Genomic DNA, 8,258 nt, shown 5'->3' on the forward strand with positions numbered 1-8,258 from the left:
TAGAGAGCATATTCTGATTTGAAACATATCAGAATTAATCAATATACAGAAGAAAATTATGTAAACTCTGTGGGTTTTTGAAAGCCTGGGGATCAATCAAAGAGATCCTCATATGTGAGGTAAATCTCCCACCACTGAGCTACATCCTCTAAAATTCTCCCTAATTATGCTTTTAAAAATATTTTATGTTTTTAATTTTTACTTCTACATTTTCATCATTTATTAAAGTTGGTTCTTTTTTCATCTAATATATCCTGATTGCAGTTTACTCTCACTCTATTCCTCCATGTTCCTTCCCATTTCCTTCCCCTCCTGGTCCACTCCTTTTCTCTCTTTCATTAGAAAAGAATAGGCTTCTAAGAGATAACAAAAAAAAAAAAAGAGAAAACAAAAACTGTCACATTGGCATTGGATAAGGCAAACCAACAGAAGGAACAGTGCCCAAGAGAATCACAAGAATCGGAGACACACTTGTTGACACACTCAGGAGTCCCATAAAAACACTACACTGAAAGCCAGAATATGTCTGCAGAGGACATGGTACAGACTTGTATGTGCCCTTTGCATGCTGCTTCAGTCTCTGCAAAACCATGTGAGCTTTGTTCAGTTGATTTGAAGGGCTTTGCTCTCCTGGTGTCCTCCACCCCCTCTGGCTCTTACACTCTGCCTCCTCTTCTTCAGAGTTGCCTGAGCAGTGAGAGGAGGGATTTTATGGAGACATCCCATTTAGAGGTGTGTTTCAAGGTCTTGTCCCTGCATCATGTCTGGTTATGGGTCTTTGTATTTGTTCTCATCTTCTGCAGGAGGAAGATTCTCTGATGATGGCTTAAAATGGCACTGATCTATGAGTATAGCAGAATATCAATAGAAGCCATTATATTACTGCTTTTACTTTTTTTTAGATCAGTAGTATTTGATTTTAACCTAGGTCTCTGGACTATGTAGTGTATGGTATGGGTTCCATCTCTTGGAGTGGGACTTATGTCAAGTCAGACATTGTTTGGTTACTCCCACAAGATTTGTGATATCATTGCCCTAGCATATTTTGCAATCAGGGCATTAAAATATTTCTTAACATTTATTTTTTATGAGCATAATTGTTTGGTTACTCCCACAAGCTTTGTGACACTATTACCCTAGCATGTTTTGCAATCAGATCACTACAATATTTCTTAACATTTATTTATTTTGTTTATGAACATGATTGTTTTGCCTGAATGTATGTGTGTACACCATGTGTATACTTGTTGTGCATGGAGGCCAGAAGAAGTTGTCAGATCCCTTGGAACTGAAGTTACAGACAGTCAGTTGTGAGCCATCACTTGAGTGCTGGAAGTAGATCTAGGTCCTCTGGAAAAACAGCCAGTGTTGTTAATCACTAAGCCATCTTCCCTGACATGATTAACAGTTGTCTTTGTGGATCAACTGAATGATACTCTGAGAACAAAATGTTTTTATTTAAACAAAATGTCTGTGCTTTTTTGTGTTGGACCTCATGCTTGGAAAAGCATGAATTCACAGGTTGACTAAAGTTGAGAGTGATGATAGCATCCATAGGAGAGAATGATATTTATCTATATACATCGTGTGTGTGTGTGTGTGTGTGTGTGATTTTTACTCTGTGTTCTTTATCAGTGAATAATTTCAGGGAATCATTCACTGAATGGAAAAATTTGCTAATTCCTACCTTTCAGGAGGAAATGAAATGAGTAAATTCAGATGTGTTTGAAATGTCATTTACTAAGAATTGGAAGTGGATGTCAGGATATCAGAATGTCATTATCATCAGATAATACTGGACTCCAAAATGAAGAATGTAGCAGAGTCCTTGCCTTGATATCACACTTTATGACTTTTCTAATATAAAATATGATTATTTTAATATTAGAAAATATTAAATGTTAGATTGAGAATATCAGCTCCACACCATGAAGCAACCACTTCATAATTCTATCTGTCTGATTATGATTTAGAGTGACTGATGTCAGGGCTGACACTGCCCTGAGAGTGTTTACATAGCATAAATTCCATGGATGTGCTGCTAAATGCCTGACATTATCCACATTCAGGAAGAGGCAAACATCACATGATGAACAGACTCACAATCAGATCACAGAACGGAAATACAGGCTTCTGACACAACCCTATTTCCTTCATTTTAGTTACAGACATTCTGGTCTTATAGTAGAGCTCTTATGCTTGGATTTAGGAGCTCTAATTCTTTTTATTTCATTACATTTATCACTATTAATAAGAAAAAACACAGAAATTTAGAATAATTCTCACATGCAAGTAATTCTGTCAGCACTTAACACATGTACTATTAATTTAGTCTTTTTGCGACCCCTTATAAACTTTACGATTTTGCTTAATTTTAACAAAGCTTGCTTGGTTTTACAGTATTCTTTCCCTTTATGGTTAATTTAGTTAGTTTCTCCTTCAAGAAATATTTATGTATAACTACTTTATACCAGACATTATCATAGTGGAACATCTTTTAAAGTAAGTAATAACATTTTTAAAGGCACACTGAAAATTAAATGCTTTATAGGAAAAAAGAAACATATAAAGAGCAAAAGTAACTACAACATATGCTCTTTTATTGCTCTGCCTCTCTCCACTGTGCATATCATCCTCCAAGTGCAGACATTCCAACTGTGTTAGCATCTCATGCTTCCACTTATTTAGTCATCACATGTTCTATGGTCCACTGGTCACAAAAACACATTTCAAATTGTCTTGTGGTGAACATTCACATGCTTATACATGCATATTCTGCTTTCTTTGTTATTTGGAAAAGGTTCTCTGCTGACTTCTGGTTCCCACACATCTTCCCAGGCTCCAGTTCTGCTTACATTTCCCAACTCCCATTTCCCACCTCCTTTTCCGTTGCTCTCTATGAACTCTTTAGAATAGGCTTTCCATTCATTCTTCTATGGGAGACATTCTAATTAAGGGATTTCTGTAACATGCTGACTCTACTCTGTCAGTGTGCCAGAGATGATACCAGTACTATACTGTTTGATTTCTCTAACTCTGCAGTGGAACCCAAACTCCAGGATGCTGACATACCCAGCTGTAGCATGAATCTTAAGAGGGTCTTATTAATAAAATCAAACCCAGTGCCAGTTATTGGGGTGAACGCTGAAAGATCAGAGAGACAGAACAGGCCACAGCTTCCTCACCTCCCCAATTCCTCAGCTGATCCTGTTTCCTCAGACTGGATGCCTCTCAGCTGAACTGTGCTGCTCAAAGTCTAAAAGCTTAACCAGCCAAAAGCTTCTAGTTTCTGGTCCTCATGCCTTATATACCTTTCTGCTTTCTGCCGTCTCTCCCTGGGATTAAAGGCTCACTTTCTGGGATTAAAGGCATGAGTCACCATGCTTAGCTGTATCCTTGAACACACAGAGATCCAAATGGATTTCTGCCTCTGGAATGCTAGGATTAAAGGTGTGTGTGCTACCACTGCCGATCCTCTATGTTTAATATTGTGGCTGTTCCATTATCTGACCCCAGACAAGTTTATTCGTGTGCACAATATTTTGGGGAACACAATACCACCACACCCAGCAGTGGTTTTATTGTTCAAGGTGGGTTTTGCTACCCTCCATCTTCTATGTTTCCATATGAATTTTGATTCTTTTTCAATTTCTGTGAAAAATTGTGTTGGAATTTCCATGGAAATAATATTGAATCTGTACAGTGCTTTTGGCATTTTCACAATATTAATTCTACTAATCCAAGAGCACCAGCCAGGAGGGCAAGGAGCTGCACTGGAGCAGTTTGTGAGACTGGAACACTTGGGGCTAGCCACTTTGGAGCAGTCTAGGATGTAGATTCTGAAGGAAAACCTGGGGTGACACACTGTAGGCTGCCTTGGAACAGTCTGCAGTTGACCTGAAATCTGCTGGGACAGAAGGTAAAGTTAAGGAGTTCAGGGGAATGTTTTTATCTTGGGTGTACATTCGAAACTTCCAGGCTCATGGTTCTGGTAGTATGGGGAAGACAATCACAAGACCAGGGGTTGGGGGAGCGGGGAGAGCAGGAGAGCAAGACCAAGAGCAAGAGCTAGCTCGAGAGAGAAACGGAAAAGAGAGAGAGAGAGAGAGAGAGAGAGAGAGAGAGAGAGAGAGAGAGAGAGAGAGAACCAGAGATAGATTCCACTCTATGGAATAGGCAGTAGGTGGGGAAGCATAGGCTGTTGATTGATAGGAATACTTATTCAGGAGTCCATTTGACCTGTGAGAGGTGAATTCAAGTTGACTCCCTGAAACTTACATCAATTTTTTTTTTTAGTAGCATTTATAAATCTATACTTAGAAGACAACCAAGAGAAATTTAAATTTTGGGGCTTGTTGACTATGATAAAAGCAATAATGCTTTACCAGTGCTGGATTAACAACTTATTAAAATTCCATTGATTAATGTTAAAATTGTGAACTTTAGAAGTTTTAATATAACAATTGCACAGAGAATGAAATAAATTCTAAACATTTTATTAACTTAAATCACTCTCTTAGACCTTTGTAACTTATATTTACACATCTTAAAATACCTTTTTAGAGCCTCACAACTTCCTTAAGCTTTTATATCCTCAGACACTTCCAACCTGTATGTACATATCTTAAACTAATTTTTTAGACCCTCACAACTTACTTAAGCTTGAAACCTTTTCTTCTCATCCAATCATTTACCATGACACACAGATGGCTGATTATTGAGAGCAGTCATTGTAAAGCAATTCCTTTAAATAAAGAACTAGTAAAAAGTTACTTTGAAACCTGTTTTGTGAGTTTATCTCTTTAAGAGAAGTATGCCAGTGAAGTAAACTGTGTTTGCCTTTCTCACCAGGAGGCCTAATAGCTCTAGAAAAGTGAGGTCTGAAGTCTGATTTAAATCAATTACCAGGGCATCTGCAGCCATGGGGAAGGAGCTGATGTGTTTGTCCTGTTAAAGCTACAGTTACTAAGTCAACATCATCAGAGATCTGAGGAGGATAAATTACAGCAGGAAGTATAATCCAACTGGCTTCTATATTGATTAAAATGGCAGACTTACCTACTGGCTAGACAGTTGCCTTAGACTCCAGTGATCTTAATGGCTTCCTTGGTAAATCTGCTGTCATACAGGACAACATTAAATCTTCTGTGCAAGACAGCATCAGCCTTCAACTTTCAGACCCAGAAGGTCTGAGAGATTTTTCCTGTGGAGAAGGGACTTGGGAAAACTGGCACTGTCCATGGTTTGGATAGAGTCCTGACAGAGGGGGAGGGATGGGGGCAGTTCTGTCCAGTGGTTAGCACAATACCACAATCCAGGTGGAGTCATTGTGTTCCTGTGTCTTCTTTGGAGACCTTAGAGTTAACTCTAGGATTTGGCTTTTCTGTCTATAATGGGGAGAATTCTCATTAAACGTTTTAAATGCCATATTCAGAAGATCTCTGAAGAGTTTGAGAACCATTTATTAAGTGTACCTGATTTGATTTGATTTTTGTTTTTTAACTTTTTATTGATTCTTTGTGGATTTCATATCATGCATCCAGATCCCTCTCTTCTCCCCATCCCCATACTTCCACCCTCTGCCCCTGCAACCTCCCCTTAAAACAAAACAAAATTTAAAGTGAAACCAAAACCAAACAAACAACATCTCAAGTGGAAGCTGTAGTGTGGCCCAGTGAGTCGCACAATATATCATTTAGTTCATACATCTTTACTTGTAAGTATTCATTGCAATGAATCATTGGTCTGGTGCAATACCCCCGACTCCTACTACACTATAGATACTGGGTCCTAGCTGGAACTCCTCTTGGATATACTGTTGTTTCCTTATGTCTTGAAGACCCTGTAGCTTTGGATTAGTAGGTCCAGCCCCTTCACATATTCCAAGAGGTCATAGATGAGGTGGGATCAGCTCTCCTACTCTCATGCCCTCAGGCTGGCTCACCTACACCCCTGCCAGGATGGTCAGCTGTACTGTGCTGCCCAGACAAGGTACAGGGCCTATTCTCCCTAGTGCTGCTGCCAGTGAGTGGCAGTGCCAATTCTCCCACTCTCATGACCTGAGGGTCAACTCTCCCACCCACCACAGGCAACAAGGGGTGTGTGTGGAGGGGTAGGTCATCTCTCCCTTACCTACTCTGCCATATAGCATATGGGGGATGGGGCCAGATCTCCCACACACATTCTTGAGTGTGGATCAACTGTACTCCCACCAATAGGGTCAGCTCTACTGTGCTGCCTGGGCAAGTACAACAGTCAGTGAAGGGCAGGGACAGCTCTCCTACTCTTGCGACCCTAGGGCCAGCTTTTCCTGCCTGCAGTAGGTGACAAAGGGCAAGGAGAGAGAGGTGAGGGGAGTATCTCTCCCTTACTCACACCACTGTGTAACATACAGTGAGGTGAGCTCCCCCACATTCATACCTTCAGAGACAGTTCGTCTGGACCCTTGGCAACACAGAAAACTCTATTGTGCTGCCCTGGTGAGGTGCAGGGATTGCTGACCCTAGTGAGGCAATAGATGAAGGGTAGGGTCAGTCCTTAATGCTGCAGCCATTGAGGGACAGAACCTACCCTGTGCAGCCTTATCCTCACTACTTTCAGTGGTAACAGGAGCCTTGGCAGTGGTCCAGGTTTTTGTAGTCCAAGGAGAAGAAAGAGATGAAACAAAACAAAATTCCTCAGGAGGCAATTTCTATAGGTTCAAAGGAACATAGGGACCTTGAAAGTCTTAGAGAAACTGCAGGACTTTCAGGAGGGAGCTGAGAGACAGAGAACAGAGCTCTGTCTGAAGAAGGAGAAGCCTAGGAGGGCTTAAGCAGGTACATGAATGCTGTGTCCTCAGTGGGCAAGGGAGACTGAGAACAGAGCACTAAGTAGGTATGGCTGATTGAAACTGCCATCTTGTCTCTCCATAATCTCCCAAAATTCTGCTTCCAAGGTAACTCAGGAGATCAAATCTCAAAAGACTTCCAGAATTCCTCCGAGAAATTAAACCAGACTTGGTTGTTAGCAATGGATCACATTGTGAGAAACTGTAGACTGAAACCCAGCTGCCCTTTTCTGACCTTCTCCTTGACAGACTTTAGGGGAGAAAGGATATATATGAAATGTCAAACTAAAGAGAAACAAAAGAGGAGGAGAGAGAGAGAGAGAGAGAGAGAGAGAGAGAGAGAGAGAGAGAGAGAGAGAGAGAGAGAGACACTAAGACAGAGACAATAATAATCTATAAACCACTTGTTACTCATATGGGGAGTGGTTTTAAACTACTTCATGACATAAATGAAGTATGTTGTGAACTTACATTGCTTCATTGATAGAAAACACAGCAACTTTACCAAATTTATACTTATATTGTGTATAGACAGTAGAGGTCCCTCTATCCATCTCCTTCCACATTGCCCCTGTGTGGGTTTAAAGTCTTAATCCACTGAGAGCCACTTCAAGAACACAAGGCAGTGAGACTTCTCACAGAGGCCTTAAATAGAAGTCAGTTTCGGATGGTCTGTTTCAATGAGAAGTCACTTGACAAGCAAATTATTCACAAAAGCAAACAATGCAAAAAGCTCTAGAGGTAAGAGACTCAAAAGATTAATCTAAAACAAAACAAAACAAAAAAATCAAAACCATTTTTTTTACCTACTCCACCAAACTCAGCAACCCTACGAATGTCAGAACTGCTATAAAAATCTCTTCTTCTTTAATTCAGGAGCTATGTGCTGAAGAGCTGTCTAAAGCACATGTAAATCATGACTCTGATGCTTGGTAGTCAGCCTGCCTGAGGGTTTACTGGAGTTAATAGAGAACATAAAAATGTACATCCTTTGGGAACAGGTGCAGACTGACCTCAACATGACTGTGACTAAGTCCTGGAGGCACAGTGGGTTTCTGAGCCTCCCATCCAGCAAGGATGTTCATGACTGTCAGGACTAATCCTGTCACTCTGCACAGGCTCTTGGAAAACTGATGGCCCATTCACTCCACAGTTTCATCTACTGCCTTTTCCCACCAAGTAAAACTTTTAGAAATGTATTAGCTTAATATATCTGTGCTCATGTTCCCTGCTGAGTGTATAGAGTCTCCATGAGTATTCTTGTAAGTAACAGTCTCTCTCATGACAGAAATTTCAGACAAAGTTGAGGAAAAAAATCGTGTATCAAGATTGTGTGTGTGTGTGTGTGTATGTGTGTGTGTGTGTACATGCTCTGTATATATGTGTGTGTGTGTTCTACTTAAGAAGGTGAAAAAACTCTGCCTTCTCC

The sequence above is a fragment of the Peromyscus leucopus genome, unplaced genomic scaffold (genome assembly GCF_004664715.2).
Source record: "Peromyscus leucopus breed LL Stock unplaced genomic scaffold, UCI_PerLeu_2.1 scaffold_770, whole genome shotgun sequence".
In the NCBI taxonomy this organism is placed as follows: Eukaryota; Metazoa; Chordata; class Mammalia; order Rodentia; family Cricetidae; genus Peromyscus; species Peromyscus leucopus.